This window comes from Heliangelus exortis, chromosome 14 (genome assembly GCF_036169615.1).
Source record: "Heliangelus exortis chromosome 14, bHelExo1.hap1, whole genome shotgun sequence".
Classification (NCBI taxonomy): domain Eukaryota; kingdom Metazoa; phylum Chordata; class Aves; order Apodiformes; family Trochilidae; genus Heliangelus; species Heliangelus exortis.
Genome location: NC_092435.1, coordinates 12,627,829 through 12,643,140, shown reverse-complemented (window position 1 = coordinate 12,643,140; position 15,312 = coordinate 12,627,829). Strand labels below are relative to the sequence as shown.

The following is a 15,312-nucleotide window of genomic DNA, read 5'->3' as shown; positions in this document are numbered from 1 at the left end:
GGCTGAGCGGCGGGAAGGGCGGAAGGCGGTAGGAGGATGAGGCGCGGCTGCCACCCTCAGTCGGTGCGGGCTCGGTGCCTGCCGGTTCCCAAGCCGCCTCCGACGGTAGATGGTGGTGTGAGCCCGGCCATGGCGAGGGCTGCCTGGGGACCGGCGAAGCTGAGGCGAGGGAGGCTCCAGGGAGGGCGGCAGCGTCCGCCATTCACCGCCGAGGAGGCATCAGGTCAGGTCAGGGCGCTGCAGCGGGGGGTCCCGGGCACACGTTCTCACAGAAATTTTGTCAGAAATTACCTCAGAATTGCGTAAGAGCCGTGGCACAGCCGCGGCATTGGACTGCCGGGAGCCGGCCCGGCCGTGCCCCGTGGTGGCTCCTCCTCATCGCCTTCCTGAGGGCAGCGTCCTTTCCGAGTGCCAAACTCAGAGAAAGAGGAAAGGGAGGAAATTGGCGTTTTTTGGCCTTGGCGTTTTCTCCATACATTTAATACTTTCCGGCCCCCCAATACCAAAGAGGCAGAAATGACAAGGTACTATCATGAAAGAGTCCAGTCATGGACATCTTTATTCTTTTCAATGGGAATTTTTGTGGAGTTAAAACTAAAGATTGAAGGAAGTGCTGAGTTGGTGTATCTGCTGGAAGCAGCGTTCACATGGAACAACTGAGCCCTGACTGTACTGCTGGACTGTTCAGTACTACTGGTGTTGCCTGCTCCTTGGTATCAGGTGTGAGAGAGCAGAAGTGATGTTTGGGTCGGAATAATTGTCTCTGTGAAACTGTCCTCACCATCCTTCAAAAAGAACACAAACCACTGCCCAGCCAGAATATCATCATCCCATCTGCACAAGTGAATAATGTCACTCAGGGGGCAGATGGAGAAGAAATGTAGAATGTGCCAGCCTTGGCCTTGCACTGCCCCTTGGCAGGTGGTTCATGGTACTGCTTCAGTGGATGAAGACACCTTTACTGAACCTGTCATTAGGAAATTTAGTTATATAAAATTGAAAGCAGCACATGTAATTTACTTAATAATTCTCAGTGTTATTCTCAGGGAAAATTTAACTCTGGGGGCTAGTGGGGCTACTGATAGAAGAGCTTTTGGGATACACTCATGACCTCTCAGTAGTAAGGTGTTTAAACACATTGGCTCTTCCAAGGCAGGATATTTGGTTTTACCTGCTGCTTGCTTGGGGAAGCTCCTTGTTTTCTTCATCAGCACTTGGACCTTGATCTGTCCTTTCATGGTGTATGCTGACAACGCAACTTGAAAATCTCATTGTTTCATGGGTCTGATGGCTAAGATTTGCATTTGGTAATAAAGTAGATCTGGTATTTGACCCTATTTAGGATAGTAGATAAACCTCTGAAACTTCAGAATTATTGAAATTGGGAGCTGGATTACCTATATGATAGTTAATTCTGCTCAGTGTAGGCATGACACTATTGCATTTTATCATGTTGATCTTACAAGAAATTTGAAGAAAGAATTTTATTTAATTTTTTACAACACACTTTGTATAAGAGAGGAAAAAAACAGGCTCCGAAACAACGCCAGAATTTGACCATGAACCAGACCCTGAAGGGAGGGGAAAAGAAGCTCTGTTTATGCCTAGTATCCTAGAGAAACCAGCCAAGAACAGTTCATTCTTAGATAAAAAAGGGCCTGGAAACAGTGCCAAGATTGATAGAATCTGAAGTTATCTGCTACACGAGCACTGGTACTGCAAGTTACAGTTGCCCAACTTCAAGCTGTTTTTTCACCTTGCAGCATATAAAAAATACTCAAATGCAGCAGAATGCATCTTAAGAAAAACAAAAAAACCCCCCCAGATATATATAAATAAGTGGATGTAATTAAAATCATGATACATCAGAATTATCTAAATTCACGAGCCCTTTGTTATTTGTTTCTTGCTAGCAAACTTACTTGGCAGTTCCTTTAAATGGAATGAAGGTTCTAGTTGGAATGTAGTTGATCCCAGTTCCAGTTAAATACCATGGGCATTAGCTCTGCTCCCATATAAGTTTTCCTTTCAGTTCTATAGACAGCAATATATTAATTCCTGGAAGCCTTCTGTTAATAACATCTATGAGATGAGTTGATAAAGCAGTTCTAATATAATGCTCTCCTTATTAACTAAAAAACCCACAGTGAAACGCAGACAACTTTTCATATCCTTGCCACACAGTAGTTCAAACATGGGAATTTTTACCAAGTTTAAGAAAATGTGTCAGAGAAGAGGGCTGCAAAGGCAGAGACTGCTCATGCTGGTGAATTGCTTTTCTCTAAAACACACTGATGTGAGCTTGCAACTAAAATATTCACACCTCACCTTTACTCCCCCTTTCTTGCTTGTCTCTTAGGCTGCCAGGACCATGGTTTTTGATTCAGTCATGCTGAGTAGGACTGTGACAGTCACTGTGACAAGAAAATGTTTTCGGTCAGTATGTACTGCAGCTATACTACAAAGTTTTGGAGATGTCTTGTCCTTTGGACTATATGGAAATCAAGGTGTGACATCTCAGCATGGGCTCCTTTTTTGAAAAGTGTCAGGTGTCAAAAACAATCTGGTAAAGCTGTAGATACTTCTGGAAGAAGCAAAGAAAAAAGCAAATATAAGTCTTCATGTGATCCTTGCAAAGTAACAGTATCCCCAGAACCTCAGTATCCTGAGAAAGGGATAAAATTAGGGATAAAAATACCTAACTTTCTGACAATAACTCATAGTTTTGCTTACAGGTCTGATAAGCCAGGAGGGTTTTATGTATAAAAAATAACTGGATGACATGAAGGGATCTTGGTGCATCAAGCTCATGGCACTGTTGGAGCAGGACATGTTCTCTCTGCCCCGTTAGCGTTGGGTAGGAAAATGGTGTCCATTGCCTGTGTCCTTCAGAAGGACTGATTTGTCCTTCTGCTGGAGACACAGGAGACACTTTGCACTTTGGAATGCAGGAGCTTCCTTCATTTGTGTCTCTGTATCCCTGAAGCAGGGCCTGTTGTTAGTCTGCTGCAAGGATGGAGGGCTGGCTGGTTCTGCTACAGAGCAGATCAGTCTGCTTCAAGGGGAAGTGAAAACCAACTTCAACATTAAGAGATGTAAAGGTTAGAAGAAGGGAGTTTTCAATAAACTAGGATGACAGAATTTCCTAGGTGTAACACTGCAGTGTTTTAGCTGCAGAAATGCAAGAAGATATGGATTCTCACCTCAGTTTATGTAGCTGAAATCTGCTTCTGACACCCCTACTTCATTGCAAAGTGCTTTTGCTGCCTTTCTTTGTTCTGCTTTATGGTCAAATCCAAAGCAACACAAACAAGATGGGGCTGAGTTAAAAGAAGAACACAGCAGCAGGCAGGCAGATCTGTGGAAGGAATATCACTTGCTTTTTTCCCCAGCATCATTGAGGTGTCTGGTTAGATCAGATACTCCTCCAGGTGCAAGACAAATTTGTTCTCCAAAAGGTTCCTTTTATCTTTGGTTTTCTGGTTTTATTAAACAGTTGAAGGTGTTTCAGTCGTGCATGGTTTGACACAAAATTTGATTGCTAGGTAGTGATCCAGGGGGATGTAGTTTCCAACAGGTTCAGGGAGCATTCTGTTATCCCAGCCTGATGCCTTTCCAGCTCTTCCAGCTCTGCAGCCTCCACAATGGGAAGAATCATTCAGCCCCTCGAAGTCACCCCCCAGCCTGAGCGATGCTGTACAACTGACACCTGCCCGGACCTGTGCCCCGGGCCCTCTCGGCAATGTGCAGACACCCGAGGTCACAGAATCAGGGACAGGTTTGGGTTGGAAGGAACCTTAAAGACCCATCCAGTTCCAACCCCCCCGCATGGGCAGGGCCTCCTCCTCCCACCAGTCCGGGCTGCTCCAGGCCCTGCCGAGAGGAGCAAGACCCGCAGCCCCCGCGGTATCAAACACTCGCGGTTACCGCAGCTGTCGGAGCGGGGCCCGGCCCGACGGGCAGGTCTAAGATAACCCCCCCACCGCGGCCCGGTACTGCCCGGTCCGGTCCGTTCCGGTCCCCTCCTCCCGGCGGGGCGCGGGGCGGGGCGGGGCCGTCCCGTGGGCGGCGGGAGCGGAGCGGCGCGAGGGTGGCGGGAGGTGAGTGGCGACGGGACGGGACGGGACGGGATGGAACGGGAAGGGATGGAACGGGAAGGGAGGCGCTAAGGGGAGGGGTCACGGCCCCGGCCCCGGTGGGGGAGCGCTCCCGGCCGCCGCTCCCGCCCTCGCTGCCTCTCGGCGGGGCCGTGCCGGTGGGAGCTCCTCGGACAAACCCCCCCCGGTGCTGGCAGCACCGGGATAACGCCGGGGGGTGTCGTGTGGCGCACGCCGGCGGCCTGAGCTTGCCGGGCTGTGCTTCTCTCTCCCGGTGCCGGTTCGTGTCCCCGCGGTGCTGCGGCTCCCGGGGTCCGGCCGGCATCCCCCGCCCTGCCCTTGGTCCGCGTCAGACCGCTGCGTCTTGTGCCTCTCGGCGATTTTTTAATCTCTGTTCGATAGCCGGAGTAGTCACGGTTCTTATTATGAGCTGGACTTTATTTTAGTCCCGTGCGTGGTTAGTGGGGTGTCTGGCTGTCACCCGTGGGTGAAGTCCTGACACTGGTGTTGGGATCGGGAGAATCCATGTGCTCTCAGAGCGACAATGCAGCGAGAAAAGGAATAGGATCTTGTAAAGGAGTCGGGTCCGTAACTGTTGTGGAATGAAAAGATGCCCACTGTGTCATTTCTTTCATGATCATTTTGCAGATAGCACTCCATAGCTTAAGAGCTTGATCTTAAAAACAGCTATATGCAGGAGAAAAGCCTTAATCATGAAATGACTATGATGAGTTCCTACAATAACCATCCTCCTGCAAGTAGGACTGGCTCACATAAGGGCAAGTGCTTTCATCAAGGCAACAAGTTGCAGACAGGGTATGAGCACAGAGTACCCAAAACCCCAGCAAACCACCTCCAGTCTTTTCCATAGTTCAGCCCAACTGTTTTTTTGGAAATGCCATTCACAATGTCCCTTTCCCCTTCCAGCCATTGTGCTGTGTCCTTCCACCCCATCCTAAGGAGAGCTCTGTGTGTGACTCCTCTGTCTACACCCCTGCAATCAGCAGGAGTTGCCTGATGAAGGTTTCAGTGGGGTTTTATTTATTAAGACCTGGTGTAGCAGAGTGGGGAGCTGGAAAGAGGTAGCATAGTTCTGAACTGCTTGGGTTGACACTAACTGTGTATCTTTTACACTTTGTGTTGTCCTGATGTTTGTTGGAAACTGAAGGAGGCTACAGGTGGCTTGAAGTATCCTGTTAGGAACCTTTAAAACAGAAAGGCAAGTTTGGTGGCATTGTCTTTTGTTAACAGCTTCATGAATATGAGTTTTCTATTTCTTTTTCTCTCACTCAATATAATAACTGATAATTAGGACTCCAGTACCTATTTGCATATACATTATGAGAAATGCAAATGCAGTTTTGTCTTGCTGTTATAAAACAAATACAATTAAAAATCCAGTGATTTCATGGGCATGGAACAATTTTTTGCGATGTTAGGTTGATCAGTTGTTTATACTTTGGACTATATCATGTATAGTTTGGTTTATATAGTAAACTGACCAGTAAGTTGTTAGTGCTTCAGGCCAATTCCTGAAGAATACTGACTTAGTGAAATTGCTCATCAGCTTCTAAAGAATGTCAGTAGATGACTTACCACAAGATCAACACAGTTACTTCTCCAGACTGAACTCCTGCATAGCCATAAAAAAATGCATCCCTTTTGCATAACTGGGGTGTGAGGTTTGCAAGAATCCCAGAACTATCCAGCCCAACAGAGAATCAGGATCTACATCTGCAAAATTAAAAGCTGACTCAATTCTTACTCACTGTAGTATAAGAAAGTTTCCTTGGACTTTATGGCTGACTCAAGTTCAGCATAAATCTACATTTATGTGTTTATGCATATATAAAAATGCTTTTTCTGCTATGCAAAACCAAGCTACCTGGATGTTAGATGAACTGAGGTGTTTGCAGGTCTTTCTGTCTAAGGTGTGGTGGAAGTTTTCTAAAAATGAAGTTTTACAGATTCCTGTGACCACAAAGATGGAGATATGCCCGGTGCAGATTTGATTACTCAAAAATCTATGTCCTTTGGAACCCACAGCACAGGTTTTTGTATGTATTCAGACATTTAGGAAGTAGATCACCTTTTAGATTTCTTTCTGGTCTTCTCGTGAACCATTAGTACAGTTTTAATCACCAAAAGTTGTTTAACAACTTAAGAAGTTTCACTGGCATTGGCTTCTGTTTCAAAGTTAGTATTTGTCTCCACTTGAAATGTCTTAATTTACCAGTCAGAGAATTTTCTGCAGACAGTCAAAGGAGAAATGAGAAACTCTGCTTGATCCAAAGACCTGCATAATACAGGCCCTTTTATTTAGATTCTAAATGGTTACATAGCATCTTTCACAAGAAAGCACTGGCTGCAAGTGCAGATACTGGGATCATGCATAAGTATTAAGAGAAGGGCTAAGAAGATACTCAATTTTGAACAGCTGTGGAAAAGAGCCCATGGTGACCAGTGCTTTGTGTATGGGGTAAAGAGTCTAAGATGTTTAATACCAACAAACACATCTTCAATCATTACTGCTTAATCTCTGCTAAAATCCATTACAACTTTGACCAGAATGCTGGCAGTATCTGGTACTGCTGAAACGTGTTAAGAGATTCATTCAAATGTATTTATTTGTTTACTGGGATTCTATAGAAACAAAGAGAAAGTATGTGCCAATTTAGTGAACTGAGGAGTTGATTTTACTTTATTTTATTTTTATTTTTTTTTCCCAAGGATTTTCAGTAATCCTTATGTTTGTGCTGTGGGCAGTGACCGTGGCGTGGCTGGGCTCAATATCTTTAGTTATGTAACATAAATATCAAGCTGTGCAGTAAGTCAAGCAGGGGACAAAGCAGTGTGACTGGAGTCCCTGTTGTACATCAGGCTGCAAGCCTGGGCTGTGACAGGAGGAGCTGAACTCAGTGGAAAGGCTGTCATTGATTTTAATGAGCTCTGGATGCAGCCCAAACTCAAGAATCAGTGGCTTGACTTTATTGGAATGCCACCAGCATCATGTTGAGTCATGCGTGCACAGATACATGTATGGCCTCCTAAAGTTTAAAATAGCTTTCAAAAGCAATGCCAATGCCACAAGCACGGGTGCCACTAGAATTTCATCAGTTTCTCCTAAATGGATTCAAACACAATTCATGAGACTTTGCTACTTGACACAGGTTTTAGTGGATATGCATCCCCTCAGATGAGTGTCTGACAGTTTTTCTGTCTGTTTAAGTTCAATCTGTTGTGTAGTTCAAGCATAAAGCTAAAGAGATCTTTCTCCACTTGGAGAGGTTTATCTCCACATCTTTGGTTGACAGCTTAGATGTGCAGTGGAAGGAGTGCTACGGGTTAGAACTTGAAACCACCTCTGGCGAGCAGCAGACACTGAGATTTGCAGCTGATGTTATTAACAAGCATTGTTTTAACTACTGTTCCTCCCTTGCTCTTGCTGACTGTTGCAGTCCTACCCCTAAATACCACGAGATCTCTCAGGTCATGGCTCGCACAGCCAAGGGCTTGTGTTAGACTCTCAGCATTCTTCTGACCAACCAAGACCAGGCAAAACAGCCAAATTACCTACTTAGCCACCAAGCTTGAAAGCAGGATCTTTAATGATTCAGAAACTGAAAATGAAGGGAGCACCAAATATTATTTCCAATGTACCCACTCGTTTCAGCCATCACATAGTTTTGCTGATTCAGGAATGCTGAGTATAGGGTGGCTGCACTACTCTAAGCTCTTAAAACTGTAGGAAGTCATAAGGATCTTATTTCACAGCTTATTTTTAAATTGCTGCTAAAAAGCCTGGGGGGAGGGAAATGGAGGTTAGTGCACATACTTATTTTGCTTACAACTTAAACACCCTCTCCAGAGCTAACCTCAGCAAAACGGTATGTCAAGGGCTTCTGCAGCCTCTCCTGCTTCCAGAGTCATACTCTGGCTTTTCATCTGCTGTTCCAGCCCTTTCTTCTTTCTGCTGAACATGCATTTCTTAGCTTTAATTGATATTTACTTGTAAGATGAGGCTGCCATCATTCTTAGAAGTTTGTGAAGCATTATAGCTATAATTTGCCAGAAAATGTTACAGTAGCATGCAGTCAAGTGTGTTGCTTTATGTTTCTGTATTCCACTCGGTTAAGTGGGAAGGACACATGCCAACACACAAGGGGTTAATGCTGCTGTAGTTTGGCTGATTTTTTTTCTCTTTTGAGTGCCAAAACTTGTTTGTTTTTCATATTATTCCCAGTTTATGGTAGTTGGAGCTGGAGCTTTACTGTGTCCTTTGGGGACATAAGTCTCACCAGATCATGGTACCTGGCAAACCAGCATCTCCCAGGCCTGTTGCTGACTTGCTTAACATGACTGCAGCCAGATAACAGGGATTTAAGATTCTTCCTTGCAATGGCAGGATAAATTTTCTCCCTGTAATTCAAGAAACTGTTCATATATCTGTAAGCACGAGTAATGACAAGGGGGGAAAGGTTTAGAGAAGACACATTCCCCCATGCTATTTTCTTTCAAACTAGTGCTAGGATTTCTGTCTCCTCTTGAATTTACCCACTGTTTTTTCATATGATACATTTAATTATCTCTGCAGGAGGAAGAGAAAGGGCGGGGGAAAGAAAGTGGGGGATGGTAGGCTTTGTGGTTTACTTGGCATTTGAGAAGTGGTCCAAGAGTTTCTCTATAAATTTAAACTATAGACCCATAGTATAATTACCCAGGAAGATGCTGCAAGCAGGGAGTGTGTATGAACAGTGCTTGCTTGATTTTGTTGCTTTTTCAGTCTGTACATTGTATTTGAGTTTGCCAGCAAATGATTTAACACCTCATAGGGAGCTTGTGGATTTGCATAATTGACTCTTTAAATTTTAGTTGAAAAAAGAGGGAGATGTGAACACAACACTACAGAGAATGGGGCATAGAAAACCTGCTGTGTATTAGGAAAGTAAACGCAGCTGGAGATGCCATTTCAGAACTGCCTTGTGTACAGCACTAATGGAAAGTCTTTCCAAAATCCTTCATTCTTTGTAAATATATTAAGACAGACCTCCTTTACAGATGCATAAAGCTTTAAATTTTTAAAGATTTTGGTCCTTTGAAAGAGGCATAGCATGCAGCTGTTTCACAGCAGAGGAAAGTTCAAAGCCACAAGGCAAGAAGTTTGTGTGCTCTTAAGAGCTGAAGAGCAATGCAGTGCACAGGGCATTAGACTGTTCATATACCTGTTGTTAACTACCAGCATGCATTTTTTTAAGCTTTTTTTTTTTATGATCTAGCATGCATTATCACTTCAGTGCTACAGTGATGCTTAAAGAGTGGCTTTAATGAGAGTTAAACTTCTAAAGCTGTGGGTTCTGCAATAATTAAAAATGCTATCTTACTGTATAAGAAAATACATTAATGTTAAGGTTCTTACAATAAATCAGCTTAAAGCAAGAAATCTTATTCAAGGAAAGACTATCACTTATCTTAGAAGTTATTGCTCAAGTTTCTAGGCTATGAAAATGGTTTTATATTATCTTTTTAATGTGAAGCAGTGTAAAATCATGTTAAATAGAGCAGAGAGGAAAAAAAGGAGCAAGCCAGCCATTATTGTGATGAGTCTGAAGTGACTGTGTTATAATCACATTTCTCCTGCTCTGCTGGCCCTTAACCTGTGGCCATGGCCACTGTGCTTCATTCTGCAGTTGCAACAGGGATAAAAACAGTTATAGGGGGTGACTACAAAACTAGAGTTTTATTCTATTGTACATTACACAGTATCAGCACAATCATGTGTCCTCATTCCTCCAAAGGAAAAATATGTCAGATTTTGAACAGGTTTTCATTTTGGTGAAAGGGCTGTTACATTCATGGGATGTGTGGTACTCTTCAGAGATAATGTATATGCTGGTTTTGTAACTGGTGTTGGTCAAAACAAAAGCTTGATCATATCATTGCTAATAAAATTTTTACTGATGACCTGTGATTGGTCTGCAACACTCAGTGGAATTTCCTTTGGATATTTTTTACTAATATCCCACTATATTTAGCAATTAGATATGAATTTCTGGTGAGAAAACGTTGCAAAATGTAGGAAAAAAATCCAGAAGCCTTATTAGCATTTAGCATTTGTCCTCGATTGCAGTCAGCTTCAGAAATGCTACATCTCCTTTGCAGTGAGAAAATATTGCAGTGAGAAAATACTATGACATATTGTAGTCAAGAAAGCAGTGTAAATCCATCTTGTAACTTGGTTCATCATGCTTTACTTGCTTTTAAATACTACCAAGTCTTACACACATTACATACAACTGGTCCTCAACAGATGGAGGGCTTGCTTAGTATTTTCATGACCAAAGGGAACTCTCAGAGTGCAGAACCAGCACAGCTCATCTTCAGACTTCCCATTACCTTATCTCTAGGCAAGATACTGAGTCCTTTGAGGACTCAATTAGTACCATGCCAGACACTATCAGTTACTTTAGCTTCTATGTTCTAGCCAAAGGAGTGGTTTTATGAGAGGATCTGAGCTTGTGTTCTTGTCCAGGTGCTGATAAAACCCATAGAAGGAGTAGGTGACTTTAGCACATGGTGACAACTGCTCCTCTTCCTTCTTGGACTTGTGGTGGCAGCTGGGATTTCACTGTGTGGAAACTACCTGGATGGAAGGAACCTCTTAGGAGGGAGGATTTGATACCTGAAGGTGATACCGGTGGATCCCAAGTATGTTCTGTTTAAAGGCTCCCAAGAGGGGACAGAGAGGTGTGGGTGGGTGGCACTTACCCAAGGAAAGCTGCAGGTATCCCCTGATCCCCTGAGTAAAGCAGGAAGGTACTAAAGGAGTGGACTTTTAAGTTTGTCATGATTCTTAATTGTAGCTTTTTCAGATACCCCTGATGTTGGGTGACACTCAGAGCCATCAGCTCAGTGCATGGCCATGCTCAGCTCTGTGGTTGCACTGTTAGAAATGGAAAGGACCAAGATCCAGTTTAAGCATGTGATTCTGTGACTTAGTGACAAAGAACTGTAGTTTGTTCAACAGTTTTAGGTAAAATTCTTCTCCAATTAGCTTATTTCCTGCCTCTGGATATTTATTAGACATTTTGCCTTCCCATTTTGATGGGAACAGCTCCAGCATATTTAAGAGACAATTAAAAACAAACTGGGATATTTAAGGATTCCCAGAACTTGGGTCTGAGTAATCCATTGGGCTGCTGTGTAAGCACTCTGCTGTGCTATGGGTCTGTTCTGGTGAAATGGGCTCAGTATGAGGTATTTTTTATTGCACGATAATTTTAAAACTCTGGGCAGTCTGGGCCAAATAATTTAGTGAAGTCATTGATTTCTAATTAAACTCAGAATTTGGATGCCAGTGATCCTGCTAAGAGTTCCCACGGCTTAAGGCTGGCTAGTGAACTTAAAAGTTATCTTGGATATTTATAGGGTGTCTATTCTTGAAGGATTTTTCTGGCTGTCCTTATTGAGTGAGGGAGGACAGGGAAAGACCATAAAATGCAGTTCCAGGCACCAAGAACTTTAGGTTCAGTTGCAGTTTCTGGTTTCTGGAATAAGTTACTGAATTACTCTGTCCCAGTTCTCCCAGCTCTGTCTGCAGGATGGAGTAATCTGTTCTGTGCAGAGGGACACAAGCCTGGTGCTTGTGACTCATGTGGCAGATATCTAGTGGTAGAAGTTTACTATTAAGCAATGCTTTCTACTTACTTTGTAATCTGGGGAATGAACCAGGTACAGTGTTCATGCCTTGGTACAGAGGAAGGCTGACAAAGAAAGTGAGATGTTCCCACTGCCTCCTGATTCGAGTGAAATGCCAAGAGGTTGCAGGTTTGACTTATTTTGCTGTTCCTTTTCCCTTGGAGCAATAAAGCCTGCAGGCAGGACATTCTGGGACCTCAGTGCCCTTCTCTGAAGGTTAATGGTCACTTTATCTTTAGCCTTGTGTTTGCATGCAGGGGAGGCAGACAGCCCTTTCCCCAGAGCTTCCCTGATTTCCCGTATTATTACTTCAGCTGACAGCCAGGGAGATGGAATCAGAGATGACCTTCTCTTTTGAAATTTTCATTTCAGTCCCTGTTGAAATTCAGCATGTTGATGCTTCTAGGAATATTTTTTCCAGATGTGTGAGTCCCTGGTTCTCCACTTACTTTTACCTGTACAAACAAATTGGGAGTAATTCTATTGAAGATGGGGGCCCACATCAGTGCAAAAATAATGTGCATGGGAAGTCATTAAACTTGATTGCTGGTCACAGCACAAACGTTGGTGGCAACGTCAGTCTGATCTGTTTTCAAGGGAACTTGGCGAGTGTGTTGCAAGGACATTGACTGGATCTGTCCCTAGAGGGGAATTTGGGAAGAATGGGGTGTAGAAAACTCAATTCCTTATTCACATCATCTCAGGATATTTGTTTAGACTCAGAAGCTGTTACCTCTGATGTTGGACATCCAGACTAGGCACTGGTCCATGTGCCTGCAGCTACACACTGTGTTCTCACATTTCTTTCCAGATGGTCATGTATATTGGTGCCTGCCTGGACACCAAGAAGGAAAAGTTGTGTTGTTGGAACTTGGTATTTTTTAACATGGTATTTTCTTAAGTCAGAACATGTAGAAATAGAGCTCCTTTGTTCAGCTTCTGCACCACCTCCCCTTAGACAAAAGAACCACAGTTTCCTAGTATATAAAATATTGACCGTGCTAGTATTTTCGCAGGAAATACCACTCTCTTCCACTGTGTCAGAAATAATCTGCTTTTCATTCAGACTCATTAAAATCTTGGATTTTAGATTTATGATCTTGGATAAAAAAAGCAGATACATGAGAGGCAGCACATCTTGGCCGTATTGTCTCCGTATACTTTCTCTGTAAATGACATATTTGTATGCATGTCAATCCTTGTAGAATTGTAAAATGCTGAACAAACACTCCTATCTCTTGATCTGTGTTACTTATTTGACAGTTGTTATTTTCTGACACTGAAGTCTGAGGTTACATCTGTGATCCTGTTGCAAATCCAGGGGAAATTACGTTTTGAATGGCACATGGCCTGACCTTCATCTCCAGATAATCCAGGAAGAGTTCACGTTTTACAGTGGGGACACAAAGGACAGATTTAGCATACCAGTATATTTTTGGCCATATTTTTGAATTCAGTAATGCCCTTGATACCCCACACTGAGGTTTATTTTCACTCAGAGGTGAAGGCTGTGATTATGGTAAACTGCAAGAAACAATTCAGACTCAGAATTACCAAACACTGGAATCAAAGAGATTATATGTATTGCTGCTTTCACTGAAATATTCTTTTTATTGAAGATGCTTGCAGGAAGTCCTCTGACAGGGAATAGCAACAACTAAAATCCCTCAAATCCCACACATTGTACACAAAGTGTAAAACCAGACATAATTAAGGCAAATGCAGTAATTAGACTCCAGAGCAAGTATCATGGCAAATTCTTCAGGCTTATAAGCATGAATTAAAAGTGGATGGAGTGTACAGCTCGAGACCCTGGGTTACACTATCTACTTTCAGTTTCAGAGATAGGCTTTCACCCTCCTTTTCCTCCTAATATTAATCACAGATGGATGTATAAACTCTGCAAGGCAGAAATCCTCTTATCTCCACTTCTTTGTTTTCTGCAGAGTACTGGGTTTGATTCCAACCCTGTTTGTTTAAAGCTCTGATACTGCAGCTTTTAGCAGTGAGGCATCTGAAGTTGTTTTTTTAAGTACTGAAGGGTTTCTGTTGAAGATTTCCAAACCTGGCCCATTTGTCAGTCTGGGAATCCCAGTTGTTAGAAAGATGATTCAATTTCTGCCTTCAGGAAGGAGTTTTCTGAGAGTCAGGTTCATGTTAGCACAGTGAACAATTTGCATGCCAGAAGAAAGGAAGAGTGACTTGCAATATTATAGTTAGATTTCTGTGCAGGGTTTATTCCAGGTTATAATGGATGAGGTGTTCTATATGCAGTTCAGCTGAAAGGCCACATTTTCATAAATACTTGGGCAAGATCAAGTGCAGCACAGAATTTAGTCTGGAAGTTCTCAGTTAACCTGGGCTTCATTGCTCAAAGGTAAAAAGACCTGAGAACTGGAAGCTAAACTGGGATTCTGCTGGATGTGCCCCAGATGCCTCATTTGGAGTACAGACATTGAGAAAAGGGGTACTTTTTGAGAGTTAAACAAATGAGTAGAAATTTGGTTGAGGATATTCAGCTCTGCCCTAGGAGGAGGGTCTGGTCTGTGCAGCTTTGTGGCTTCAGCTGTGTTGTGGGGCTCAGGAGGGCACGTGGGGACCAGGCTGACAGGAGCTGGGAAAAGTGGAAAGAGGCACAATAAGTGAAAAGTGCAAAGGGGTACAAGTGCAGCACATGTGTAAGAAGTATACAGGATCTCCATCATATAAAATCCAAGTGGATGTAGATACATGACAGCTCAGCCCATCACAGTGGTGACTGCAGAGCTCCTCCTGTGAGTTCTCACCTGATAGAGATGAGAGGAATGCACAGCCCAAATGTGACCTTGTTGGAGTGACTAGTAGAGAAGGAAGAGGCTAAAGGCTAAAGGCTTATAATGAAGAGACCAAAATCTGTCTTGTTAACAAGATACATCTGTTCAGAGACACTAAAATTTGCAGGAATTTGAAATGCTACAGACTATCAGTTTGCTGCAGGATTCCTACTCTTACCCTTGCATTTCTTTGGTGAAAAATCCACATGAAACTTTGATCCCTTTATGAAAATAAAAGAAAATAAACTAAACATCCATGCTTAACCACACTTGATGAATCATGGGATTTCCTAACAGTGTGAGCTCTGGTCCATCCCTGGAGCTTTGCAGTGTGTAAGTGTCCTGACTGCATGCAAGCCAGCTTGGGATGGACATTTTGAGAAGTGTGAGGCAGTTGTTCACTGCCTGAGAGCTGGGGAGGTAAGGACATGGTTAGTCCTTAGAGATCAGCTGAGAAGCAGTAGATCTGTTGGACACAAAACATATTTTGAATTTCAGGTTGGTGTGTGTAGCTCCTGACACTGCTGCTGCCAGGCTGCTGGCATGTGTCTTGTGTCCATGTGCAGGAAGTGGCAAGGTACCAATGGTTTTTAGCTCTCTTTTGAGTTTCCCCCATTGGATTACCAGTTGCTGTTGGTTACATATGGTGAAGAGACCTTTTTTTTTGCAATGACACAGGTGCCTCTGAAACAAATGACTGACTGATA

The 15,312-nt window shown here is 43.3% G+C and overlaps 1 protein-coding gene across 2 annotated transcripts in view; it reads left to right on the top strand.

The window, feature by feature from the left end:
- Window positions 1-15: 15 nt before the first annotated feature.
- The window catches only part of KIAA1210 (KIAA1210 ortholog), a 61,223-nt gene continuing 45,926 nt past the window's right edge, over window positions 16-15,312 (top strand). Inside the window, exon 1 of one of the 2 annotated variants that reach the window (XM_071758182.1) lies at window positions 16-223. The gene's annotated coding sequence lies outside the window, so the exon portion shown is untranslated. Of the gene's footprint in view, window positions 224-4,034; window positions 4,101-15,312 lie in introns of those variants that run through there. The other variant, XM_071758183.1, reaches the window with a different exon arrangement.